This window comes from Lonchura striata, chromosome 1 (assembly GCF_046129695.1).
Source record: "Lonchura striata isolate bLonStr1 chromosome 1, bLonStr1.mat, whole genome shotgun sequence".
NCBI classification, from domain to species: domain Eukaryota; kingdom Metazoa; phylum Chordata; class Aves; order Passeriformes; family Estrildidae; genus Lonchura; species Lonchura striata.
In genome coordinates this window covers 6,172,982-6,185,827 of record NC_134603.1, presented here as the reverse complement: position 1 = coordinate 6,185,827, position 12,846 = coordinate 6,172,982, and the positions used below count along the sequence as shown (strand labels likewise).

The 12,846-nt window shown below is 40.9% G+C and overlaps 1 protein-coding gene across 1 annotated transcript in view; it reads right to left on the bottom strand.

The window, feature by feature from the left end:
• The window catches only part of FAM135B (family with sequence similarity 135 member B), a 257,473-nt gene extending 246,179 nt beyond the window's left edge, over positions 1–11,294 (bottom strand). The window contains exon 1 of the mRNA XM_077781909.1: positions 11,219–11,294. The gene's annotated coding sequence lies outside the window, so the exon portion shown is untranslated. The remainder of the gene's footprint in view (positions 1–11,218) is intronic.
• Positions 11,295–12,846: the final 1,552 nt, after the last annotated feature.

Here is a 12,846-nt window from a genome sequence, read left to right as displayed (position 1 = left end):
TGAAGCATATAGTTTAATTTCAGTTAGCAATTATTTCCTTGAAATTCAAACAAACCGCAGTATTACTATCACACATCAGCTATATTCTTTTAGAATCTGACAATATTTGCCATTTTTCCCAAAATATCCCACTGTAGAAACAGCTCTGACATCAAAATTCTGTTCACATATAGCATTTTTAATATTACTCTTAGAGAAAAGTCTTTCAAATGTAATCCTTAAAAAAATAGATAGAAAAAGAATCCAGGATAATTTGGCTCTGATAATTTTTAACACTTTAGACTGACAACTCTGAAATTAGAGCACTTTTCTTATAGCTGCTTCTGAAAGAAATGGCCCCAAACACTGCATTCATTGATTTCTCTCCCTTTTCAATGTGTCCATCTTCATCTCTGCTAGTTGATCTTCGTTACTAATGAACTCACAAGAACAACTCTCACATTTTTATTGAAATGGTTTAAGTTTCAGTTCAGTTCCAAATTCAGGATGCACAACACACTGTAGAACGCAGTTTTATAAGATCCATCACTTTACAAAATATACTTCAGTTAGTGTGTGAACAGACTGAACGGAACACAAAGATAAAGAGGAAAGAGATTTAGAAATAAATGTTTGAAGTGAAGGACTCAAAGGGCTTAAAAATTTGTTTTACTACATCTGTCAAAAAAATATTGCTTTCTAAAAACATTCAGACCAGAAGAAAAATAAGTCTATTTATGCATTTCTCACAAAAAGATGTATCTGTGCTTGGTAAAAACTCATGGTGCACACCACTGGAATATTTCTACATCCCAAGTGGGAAAAAGAAACTCTTAGTCAAGTGGTTCCCAGGCTTTTTATAGCAAACCTCCCTGACAGTCCATTATTCCCATCACTTTGAGGCCCACTCATTCCAATTCCTCCCAGCACCTCTGTCTCAGCAGGCTCCTCTCCTGACCTACATCCTCTCCCCAAAACACCAGAGCACCAACCCTCTCCACACTTTGATTTCTTCTCGCCTCCAAAGCGAGCCGGTGATCCTGGAGTCAGTGGAGGTGAGGGCAGAGGAACAGAGCACAGAACTGCAGGTACCCCCAGCTCACCTGCCTTGGGCTGGCTCCCACTGTGGGCTGGCTGTCTGTGTGAGGATGTGGCACAGATCCCACAGCAAATCATTCCCAGGCCCTCCTCCTCCCTGGAGAAATGAAAACACAAGAAGCAGCAGGAAGGAGCGAGCTGAGCTATCAAAACACCCCCAGCCTACCTTTTACCTGCAAGATTTCTTACTTTATTGGCTGGGTACTCTGCATCAGACTACACATAATACTGAAAAAAAGCAGAAAATTAAGGCCAGGGTAGAAGAACAAATCATCATAATTCCCAATGCTTCTAAAAGCACTGATGCTTTTAACACCTATTCACTTGAATTATGATTGTCTTCTTGGAGTAACACCAAGAGCAATGCTCTAAGTGCTATTTAAGATACTTTGACCAGACTGAAAATATTTACAGCTTCTGCATTAGTGCATATATTAATTGCTTTTATAACTTTATTTTCCTATAAAACTCTTCTGTACTGGTAGAGCCAACAGTGGCAGATGTTTTGCTTTGAAGTTCTAATAAAATCCAATCAGAACTAATTTAATAAGCTCAGTTTTCAGTAAACATCAGGAAACTTCCCCATTAAAATCAAGTCTCCTTCAGGAAGGTTGTGCTGGACTAACAAGAACTCAACATGACTGATCACACATCAGATCTTAATGCTTTTGTGACTCTACCAACTAGTCCAAATTTATTTCTTGCTAACTGACCCCACCATTTTAGCCATTATCTTTTCCCACTGCTGCTTGTACCAACTCCAGTCTTTCAGCACCTCTTTCACCTTCTCCACTGCCATCTGCTAGCTCTATAGCAACTTTCAAAAAAAATTACACTACATAGCTCCCCCTTGGACAAGAAAAAGTTTCATTTAATGCCTTCTGAGCAACATGAACCTGTTGGCTTCTGAAACTGAAAGATATTAAAGATCAAAACAAGCTTTCCTGTCCTAGCAAGAGAACATGAGATATGCCTCAAATGATCCTCACTTTATCTGCCCCAGTGTCCCATCATGATGTCTGTAATGTGTTCTCAGATAGCACTGTGACAGACAACACTACTTACAGCTCTAATTCCAGATTGTTGCTAATAAAAAGAAGAGTGGTAATAATATCTAGAGTTTTCCCACTGGCTGTGATTGTGCTGGAGTACAAATGATGCCTGGAGACTGTGCAGAAGGAGATGGGAATTTTATTTTCTTCTTATGATTCACACTCTCTTCTTTTGCCTTTAGGATTGCTCCCCTCTGGTGACAGCAGAGACAAGTGTAGCTGATTTTCTTTATGGCTACACTTAGTGACACATAAGTGCCAGTTGCTTTACCCAGAGAAGGATATCAAATGCAAAACAAGTCACAGCATGGAGAGTGAATGAACAAGCAGAATCCACGGGTTTCATCCTTAGCCAGCTGAGAATTTTGCTGATAGGATGTGCAACAACTGAAGATGTCCATCAGCAGAAAAAAACCTCAGCACTATCTGAGCAGTGTACTGATGTCCACCTCATATCCTGGGTGGCAAGTTCTATGCAAGCCATTTTCAGACTCAGTGGCTGAGATGAGGATAAATTCAGGCTTTCAGCATGAGCCAGATTTCACCTTTTTTGAAGATATTTTGACATACTGGGGCACTTCAGATACATTATACAAAATCCTTCTACAGAATGCTGGCTGACTGAATCCATGTTTCCAGACACAGACTGTACATAGATCTGTACAGTGTAGATACACAAATTCAACTGAAAGCCCAAACTTTTCTAGTTACAACTATGTGAAAACTCAAATTGCTCTATAAAAAAGAGCCCAAACCAGCCAGGAGTATTGTGGCAAAAGAATTCATTTATCTGCCCTGGCTAGAGAGAGGTTAAGTGGATCACTCAGATCTTGACCTGATCTTGCAGCAAAGTAAGCATTTAAACAAAACAAAACAAAACAAAACAAAAAAAAACAAAAAAGAAAAAAAAAAAGCAAAAAAAAAAAGCAGAATTATTCCCAATTTCTGGCTCTGCATCTGCCTAACACTCACAATTTGCTTGTTTTGTGTGAGATAGCTTCTTGAGTCAATGAAGGACCTGCCTTTGGGGAGAATCTCTTAGAGTTCACTGTGCTTGCAGAGTGCAATAGAAAGTGATTGTACTAGACACTCTGTTTTTATTTTTTTCACCCATTTTCCAGATTGTGATAGACTTTTTTAATTGTAATATTATTTTGCCTTCTGCAGTACCTTGCTTCTCAGCATGGCAGAATACACTGCAAGCATTTAATTAAGCCTTATGATGTCCCATTGAGGTTGGCAGGGAGGTGTTTCATAATAGCATCAGGTATTTAAAATTACTTACACAGGCACAAAAAAACCTGATCATTAGGTTAGGGGCATCAGTGGGACCAAAGAAATGTCATTGCCACTTCTCCACTGACTGCCTGAGAGCTGTCTGACTTTGAAGTGTCTTGTGTGCTATTCAGGCAGCAGTCAAGCTGACTGCTAGAAAGGAAGATGAAACAGAGTGTGTTATGGCAATCTTCCCAGGATTTCAGGTGACAGAAGCCAGAGTGTCTAGCCTTTGGCTTCATTCACTGAAGGACAGAAGGGTATAATATTATTCTCCATCTCAGAAGAGGCTGTGGATGATCACAGTGCCCAAGTTCTGGTACCCAGAACAGCATCTCAAAACAGAAGGTCAAACCCTCGCCCACGCGAGCTGGCAGAGCTGGCTGTGGAGCTGTAAGCTGGTATTTTACATGCAATTCTAAGACTTTCCTTGGGCTGCCATAATCTATGGCAGCAGAGCACCTGTCACAGTAAATTACAGATATATGTTCATCTCCAGAAGGAAAGGACAGAAGTCAACACTGTGATCTTACATGTGCTCTATAGTGAAGTCTCAGACCACTGACTATTAAAATCAGAACTCATCTGGGGATTCATCCACATATCCCATTCATCGTAATCTCTGTGTCTGAAGTAAACTCCTCAAATCCTGCTGAACCTCTCCTTTTCTTGTCCTGCTAGACATTCCTGGTAACTCACTGGTTTGCAGAGCTGGCTTAAGAGAGCCACGAGACTTGTGTCTGCTCACAGTGGGTTTCTAAGCATCTTGGCTGGTATCTTTAGCTTTGATTGCCATATTCCATGACATGAAGTCAGAGCTGGCAATCTGCTTGGTAGCAGTTTCCTGTTCACTGCTCAAGAGACATCTCTGAATCCCAGCCCAGGACAGACTTCTTTGCTCATATGAGCCGAGCCACTTCTCTGTCACATACTATGACACCCAGTCTTTAAAAATATGGCAACAGAATTTCTCTTACATGTAAACATGCTCTGAAGTACAGCATGCATCAGATTAATGAGTCTTGCATAGGTACTGATGACCTAAATGTTACCTAAATTCTGCACTTAGATATCTCTGAGTGTGGAATAATCCTTTAATCATTGTGGCCCTAATTTCTCCACCTCAGCTTTCCTATCTAGCACTGAGTACAGCAGCATCTGAAGGAGAGGTCAGATGTGCAGGGCTCCTTGTGTACCTTCCACACTGCTGTGCTAGTACAGAATGCTCAAGCATCACACTAATTTCTTTTATTTATTCCTTTTTTTCCTATAATCCTTGATTGAGTAACAGAACAGGGAACAACAAGTCCAAAGGAGAGAGAGGGAAGGAACACCTGCCAAATAAATATAACTGGTACATATGCACCCATCTGAGCCAAGCAGGGTGGGAAATTAACAAAATCATTTAATCCATTCTTTCCAAGCTCTTTTCAGCAAATGCAACTGGGACATTCTAGTCAATAACTATATACCAGAGATTTAAAGATCTCTTAAAGAAACAAATTACTGCAGGATTTTATACATTTGAAGGGGGGGTTAATCTCTGCTTGCAGAGGTACAGTGTTAGGGGTTATGAAATATCTTTGCCTACTCCATAAGTACACCTTGCATTAGTAGAATAATTTGGTCCATGTGCTGCATTTGAAGAAGACCAACAAGGATCAGGTAAAGAGCCACATGAGGTAGCTTCACTGTCACTTATTAAAAGCTGCAGTCTGCTTCATCCTGTCCATATTTTACAAATGTGTGTGCTGGCATTTCTAAGATTTATGGCAGGTTGCTAAATGCAGAAGACTGCTTAAAATAACCATCAAGCACTTAGCCCATCCTAGCTTCCCTGAGACCTAGAAGCATTTTAGTGGGACAAAGGACCGGCAATACATTTGAAACTCAAAGCATTTAAAATCAAAATACGTTTTTCAATAGTATCATGTCAGAAGGGCTTCAAAGAATCTGCCTAGGATCTTGCAGTGGGACCATTACCAGTCATTGTGGTTTCTCTTGTTGCTGTATACCAGTTTTTTTGGCTTTGAGACCAGCTTAGACATGTGACAGCAAAGCAGCAACTGAAACACTTTCTGCTGGAAAATCCCCGTATATATCACCAAAAAAATAAAATAAAGGCATAAAAGATTTTGCATCCTACTACTGAGAGAACACAGAGTACTTAGGTTGTTCTTTGGTTGCCCTTGAGAAGAAATGTGGAGATCCATCCTCTGTAGGAGTTCTTGCTACCTCAGAGCACAACACACTTGCAGGTCAGGACAGATCTCAAATATTTCCCTCCCTACCTCACTGTACTTCTCCAAGCTGAACACTGGTGTAAAGATGAATGGGATGAGGCTGCTCAGCAGCATGCCATTCTCTGGGATCTATTCCCAGGGAATGTAAATTGACAGATATCTGCTGACTTAAGCTGGGAGAAGCCAAGGTGATCTACAGAAGCAATCAGTGTGACACTTTAGACCTGACTCTCCTTCCCATGGAGGTGACCTCCTCTAGGAATGTGGTGCCATTTCAAACTTGTGGGAAACTATATGTGTGGCAATAGCAGCAGCAGATCCCAGAAGACTCAATAACAGTTTGAAAATTCCTGGGAGATTCTCAAGTCGAGATTCAAGGATGGCAGGCTCTTCCCAGATCCTTATGTTAAGGATGTTGCCCTCAGCATTGCCAATGCATCCAGCATCATGAGATGAAGCTAAGAAGGAACCACAGGGAGACTCACAAAGTGTATCATCTCTTTAGCAGGCAAAATTTGCCCTAATTTCCTTATTTCCTGGACAGTGAAGATTTGAGTGTTGTTCCAACCTCAGCAATCACAACCAACCAGCAAAGAATCCAGTCTCCCTCTTACATCATGGTGTTTTTGGGGCACTGGAAAAATCCAAAGGAGGATTAAAAATCTGGGGATATGCTTGCAAGAGAAGACTAGATAGCAAAAAGGAAGGAAAGAATCTTTGGCCATTGGAGAACCTTTTATCTCTCTACACTCAGTTGGAGTTTTTTGGTTCCCCTCAATCTTTTAACATGGAAACATCATTCAGAAGGGGAAAGCAAAGATATTTTTTATCAAGTAAATAAGAATAGTGTAACCCCCTTGCTCCACGAAACAGGAGGGTAGAGGTATCTTATACCAATCCTGAGATCAACTGACTTGGAAAAATGAGATGAGGATGTGCACTGACCATTTGACAACAGTCCAGGAACACCCTTTGATTTGCTTCTAGCAGAGGACAGGATAAAAGAAGCAAAGAAATGTCAACAACAACAACAACAATAACAACAACAAAGGGGAAAAAAAAAAAAAAAGCAGTCATAGGGACAAACAGTCCTTTCAGGACATCAGCCTGAAATAGGTTTCATGTAATCATTGTATCCCACAAAGGTGAAATAAATCTGAGGGACAGCAGACAGGACACAGCAACCCAGACAACCAGAGGTCCATTTTCTTCCCACATTGTCTGTCTGAAATAGCTTTGTGAGGGCTTCATGTTATTTGTCACCTCCACCTACACATACTTCCTGGGGAAGGGCACAGATAGAAACTGGCATCCCTGAAAATTCTTCATAACTGTCTAATATCAGCAGCATCTGATAATCTCTGTGCTTTCCTGCAGAAGAGAGATGACAGGCAAAACTGAGAGAGAGAGAGAGAAGCAAGAGCATTCTGAAAGTTTGAGGGGATATGAAGCTGGAGCAGGCAAAGGCAGGGATGAAACAAGGAAGGATTGATGAATTCCAAAAAAATGAGGGTTGAGGTGTTACAGCAACCTTAAAGTGAGGGAAGTTGAAAACTGGAGAGGCAAGTCAGAGAAAAATCATGCTTGGAAGCTGCTTGTGGCAGTTAGATGTTGATTTTCTCTTAAATCACCCTTTTAGGTGGGCAGCTGCCTGAGGCCAGCCTTGCACACACCAGGAGTAAAATCCATTTTCCCCCTTTAACTGCAGGGCAAATCCCATCTGAAGAAGAGGTAGGCAGAGAGCAGGAAAAGCCCAACACACACAAACCACTTTGCAACAGAATGCATTCAAATTCATCATTTCCAGGGGTCAGCTGGAGATCCTTCGGTGCTGAACCTGGAATCACCACAGATAGAAATAATGCAGGTATTAGCTTAGACATCACATGTACACAGAATCACAGAGTCTGGATGATTCTTCCCCAGGCTCTGGGCAGTCAGTGCCACCTGACAGAGCAATGACTCCACCAGGTTTCTGATTATGGCAGTGCAAATTTCTGCCTTCCTCAGACTGAAGTCTTTCTGCAGGCTTTTCCAAGCCTGGCCATAAATCCCTCTTCACACTAATTTATTGTGCTGTGCACTGTGAATTCACATGAAGACAGCTTCATAAAAGAACATGCAACCACTCTTATGTCTGCAATGGCATAAACAAGATTTACTGTAAACAAGGATGAGGACTGCAGGCACAAAACCAGTGGGAAGTCAGGTCTTGTGACTAAATTAGTACAATGACAGCCACTCTGAAATTTGTCTTTTCTAGCAAAATGGTGAGGTAACCTGAAAGTCTCCATGACAACACAGCCCTACCTTACATTACAAGATGCTTATGCAAGAAAGCATTTAAAAGTATAGTGCCTGGGAAAGCCTTCCAGCAAACCAACCCCACAGGGTTTCAGCTGCTTCCCCTACCTTATTCATTTTATTTTCCATGTGTTTGAGTTGTGGTTTTTTTTTTTCTTTTCTGAAACTTCAGATAAGAAAGGAATTTTACACAGTCTTCTGATTATATGGTTGCTCGCTATTTTAAATTGAGAAGACATGCACAGAAATGTTGAGTAACAAATAATCATTATAGAATGGTTTGGGCAGGAAGGAACCTTAAGGATCATATAGTTCCAAACCCCTGCCAGGGGCAGGGATGGGACTCACCAGATCGGGCTGCTCAAGGTCCCATCCAGGCTGGCCCTGAACACTTCCAGGGATGGGGCATCCACAGCTTCCCTGCACAGCCTGTGTGAGTGCCTTTCTATCCTCACAGTAAAGAACTTTCTCCTAACACCTAACCTAAATCTTCTTCTAGTTTAAAACCAGCCTCCCTTGTCCTATAACTATTTGCCTGGGTAAAAAATCATTCTCACTCCCTTTTGTAAGCCCTTTTTAGTACTGGAACACAACTCACTTTACTCTGGTCAGTGTATTAAAATCTCACATCTCAATACATGTTTGTTTTTCCAGAAAAGCTGTGTTGGTTGTTAATCCCCACAGCAGTGGACATCAGAAGCACTGTTCTTCACAGTGCATGCAATCTAAAATATGAGCTATCAAATTTAAATAGAATTTCCTTTAATACAAGATTCTTCTATGGCAAAAGAGGGAGTGCTTTTACATCAGAGGGGTTCTGACCCACAGCAGGATACAGCTTTCTACATGAAGATGTCTGATGCCACTGAAGATGCACCAGGCTTCCCTGCTGGCCTCCAGCTGTTACTCCAGAGGGGGCCAGGGCTCCTACAGGTCTTGTGTCATATTCAGCTCAGCATGAATAACTAAGAGAGCAGAACAATCACCACCCAAGTGAGGGGCCTGAGAAATAATGGTGTCTGCCACTACCAGAGTCAATAAGTACTCTTCAGATGCCAGGATTTCATCCCATAAATCTTATCTAGAGCATATCCTGAATTAAAGGGGAAAAAAAAAAAAAAGCAATAAAAAATATTAGCCAAATGCTTAGTTTAGATCTCATCCCTAGGAAGCTCCTGGACCTTTCCAATTCCAGGACCGATTCTATTGATTTCAGTGGTACAAGGAAATGGCAGAGGGTCTGAAAAAAGTGCAAGAATTTGGGGCTTGAAGCAGAGCAGCCTCTTTTCCTACAGGCTGACCAAGTTTCCCAGCAGAGCCTTCCACTAGGATCACAGAAACACAGGAGGAGCAGAATATTATGTTTTATTAAGTTAACATGACTGGAGAATTATCCTGCAAACAAACAAGCCAGGCAGGGATTATATGAGCTTTAATACAATCTTCTATCAGAGCTGAGTAGTCCCCAATCAAACTAAGTATGGGAAATAGTACTTAATGAATCTGTAAATAAATAACAGCAGAAAAGATGGCAAAGCTAAAGAATACCTTATCAGAGAAGGTCTGATCTCCAGAGGAGAGTTAAAAGGAACAAGGCAAGATTAGAACAGCTAGAGCATCCCAGCTCATTAATGGTCATCCCAAACACCCAGGAAGGCACCCACAGCCTTCCACCTTCCTTCAGTAGCTCTTTCCATGCCCCTTAATCTCTGGCAGTTTCTATGGTAAGCATTCAAAATATTCATCAGTTCAAACATGCTTTGAAGTGTCTCCTTTCACACACATTTCCCTGTGTTTAAACCACCACAGACACTCCAGCAAGTTCTCCCTGACATTGCTTTGATTAGAAGGGTGTGTGCCAAGTCCTACAAACAAGAGCTGTGCACACTGAAGGGTCTGTGGGAGAAGTTACCTGAGCTCATAGCAGCAAGGAGCTCACCCAGAGTAAGCAAACCTCCCCAGCCAAGCCAGATGAAGGGGTGCAAAAGCTCCACAGAGGCCAGAATTCAGGTGAGTCAAACAGGATTTAAATTTAGTCATTCTGCTGCAGGGGGAGGTGAGCAGATGCTTTCCTGGGAGCAGTTGGTCATCCTTCTCTTGTGGGACAGCCCTCCACAATAAAAAACATTTTAATGATCTGTTTTGGATCCCACCCATCCCTCTGGCCATGTCCTGTTCCTCTGTGAGCACTGCTGACACAACCAGCCTGTGCAACCCTCCGAGCACCTGCCCACAATTCTGCTTCTTCTGGAAACAATTCTGCCATGGCTGTCCCAGCATCACTCCAGGAAGATTGAAATGAACCATACAAAAACACCCTAAAAAATCTCAACAGCCAAGACAAACAACCTACACTTCCACAGACTGCATCATTATTCCTCCCTTAGCTTTTCACTACAACAATCTACCACTACAGCAATCCTCCTTTCCCAGATACTCTCTGGAATAACTTCTTCTACTCCACATGCAGCAGACATACAGATAATTTTCCCAGGAAGAGGGAAAAAAAAAAAAAAACCCCAAACAAATCTGAATAGTCTCTTATTACAAAGTCTAATTCCATTTCTATTATTAGCATAATACAACTGTGTACAAACCCACAACTTACAGGGCAACTTTACACAAGCCACTGAGCTGGAAAGTCAAGCAGGGAATCAGCAAATAGACAAACAGATAACTCTTTTCATTTTGTTTGAATAATTTGTTTCAACAAGGCTTTATTACATCACGCCTCATTATGGATACTAATATACCAAGGTCCTCAAGGAAAGCTCATAGACTAACAACCCAATTTCCACATGCAGTACAAAAGAAATAATATTTTGTAATCTTCACACAACCCTTATTTATCAGTAAATGTCTTACACTGTTACCTTTGTCTCAACTAGACAACTAAAACAATAGGATGGTGAGAATACAATGCCATCATCACAGGGAAGACAATACATTAATGAAGTTACAGATAATGTGGTATTTCATCTTTTTGTCAACTTTTGACAGCTGATCTTGACACATCACTCAAAGAGGAGTCTTCAACTAATTTCAATTACAGGAAGACAATAATCAAAATTTTGCAATAATGAGCCAACGTCAAGACTGACTGACAGCTTGGAGATTTGAGACATCTCCTTGCACAGAGAACAATATTGATCTACATCTATTTCCAAGTCTTACTTTATCCCTTTATGCTATTCAAATGCAAAATAACTTTTTGCTTTCTAAATCTGTTTTTCTCTATCTTCACCTTTCCTAGTTCAAATAACTTACCAGTTTCAGCAAGCTTGCTCTTCTGGGTGGCGGCTCTTAAAAATAAAAATACCTGCCTTAGGAGGCAGAGTGTTTGTAGGAGAAGCTCCACCACAATCTAGATTATGTTAAGTGGTGGGAAGGACTAAGATCCCAAACATGTGCATACATATTCATCTACACCCACAGCATCCTGGCAGCATTAGGTGAGCTTGTCCTGCTGCAAGTGGTGGCTCACATCAAACATTTTGTTTATGTGCAGCATTTTGAAGCTTGGATTTGTTTTGTTTCTTTTTCTGAAACCAGAACGATGAGGATAGCAACTGAATAGAATTTTCTTTTGAGATAACTACATTTTGCAATAATGAGATTCTGGTAAAACATATAAAAAAAAACCGTGGTGACTGTCAGCCTGAGTTAGATCTGGACAAACGGCATTCAGATGTGTTTGTTGTTTTCTTTTTCTGCTTTCTCTTTCGTGGAACAGGACTATTATGCTTTCTGTTTATGTGTCAGACCTGATATTTGAGAAACTGAGAGTCTAAGATCTGAAGTTGAAGCTGTACCTGATTAATTCCTCTGGAAAGGCAAAAAAAACCCCAAAAACCAACAATGAAACAATACAGCGGTCTTTTGGTGTCTTTAGTATTTTTTGTTTTGTTTTTGCATTTTCAACAACATGCAGCAGTTTTGGGGAATAAAATGAGCATCAGGGCTGCTTGTTGCACCTGAATCAGGAAAGCTGCTGTGAGTGTTTTTTGAAAATCAAAGGGATTTGATAGCTTTTGCCAGCTGAAGTTCTTTCTAATTCAGAAATCTTCTCTTTAGGGATAAAAATAGCACCGTGGAGACAGGGCTGTGTCCAGCCTGAAACAAGGCAGCACCTGGCAAGAACCTGCCGGTGCTAATGAGGTGATGTGCAAGCACGATGCTATCAGCTGCTCTGCTCCTGGGCAATGTGACTTTTCCTCTCGCCCTCTCTGCACAGAACCAGGCAAGCTCCTCATGTCAGGACTTGCCATTTGTTGTATTTCTGCTGCATTTTCCAATCTCAGGTGCTGAGCTTTTCTTTTCTGCTCCCTGCTGTGAGGTTGTATTTCCAAAGAAATGCATTTCAAACTTGTTTCCATCTTTTTTTTTTAACCTTTAGTTCTTTATTTTTACTCCTGAAACAATTTTCAAGTGTTCCTGCCCCCTCCTCATTGTCCTAGCTTTTCAAGTTTCAGTCACATAGAAGCAGATTAGTTTGTGGTTTGTTGTTGTTTTGTTTTGGGGGTTTTTTTGTGAGTTTTTTTTTTTGTTTTGTTTTGTTTTGTTTTTTTAACAAACAGAAGGACAGAGAAGATAAATTTATCAATTTTTGTCCCCCTGCAGGATTTAATGACTTCCTTACTATGCTTTTCTGGATCATTTCGGAGAGGGTTACCTGTGTGTACTTTCATTGGTTTAAAAACAGAATCCTAACTCCTAACATTTATTTACTAATCTGCATTATTACTTGGCTTAACTACTTCTGTTCCCTCTGTGGTGCTACCTTTCTTTTCTTCCAAGTATATTTATAGGCAGTTATCTCTAGCCTAATTTCATTAAGCAAGGTCTCAGACTCCCAATTGTCTCAGTGCATTTGCACATCCTATTCTTCATAGCTC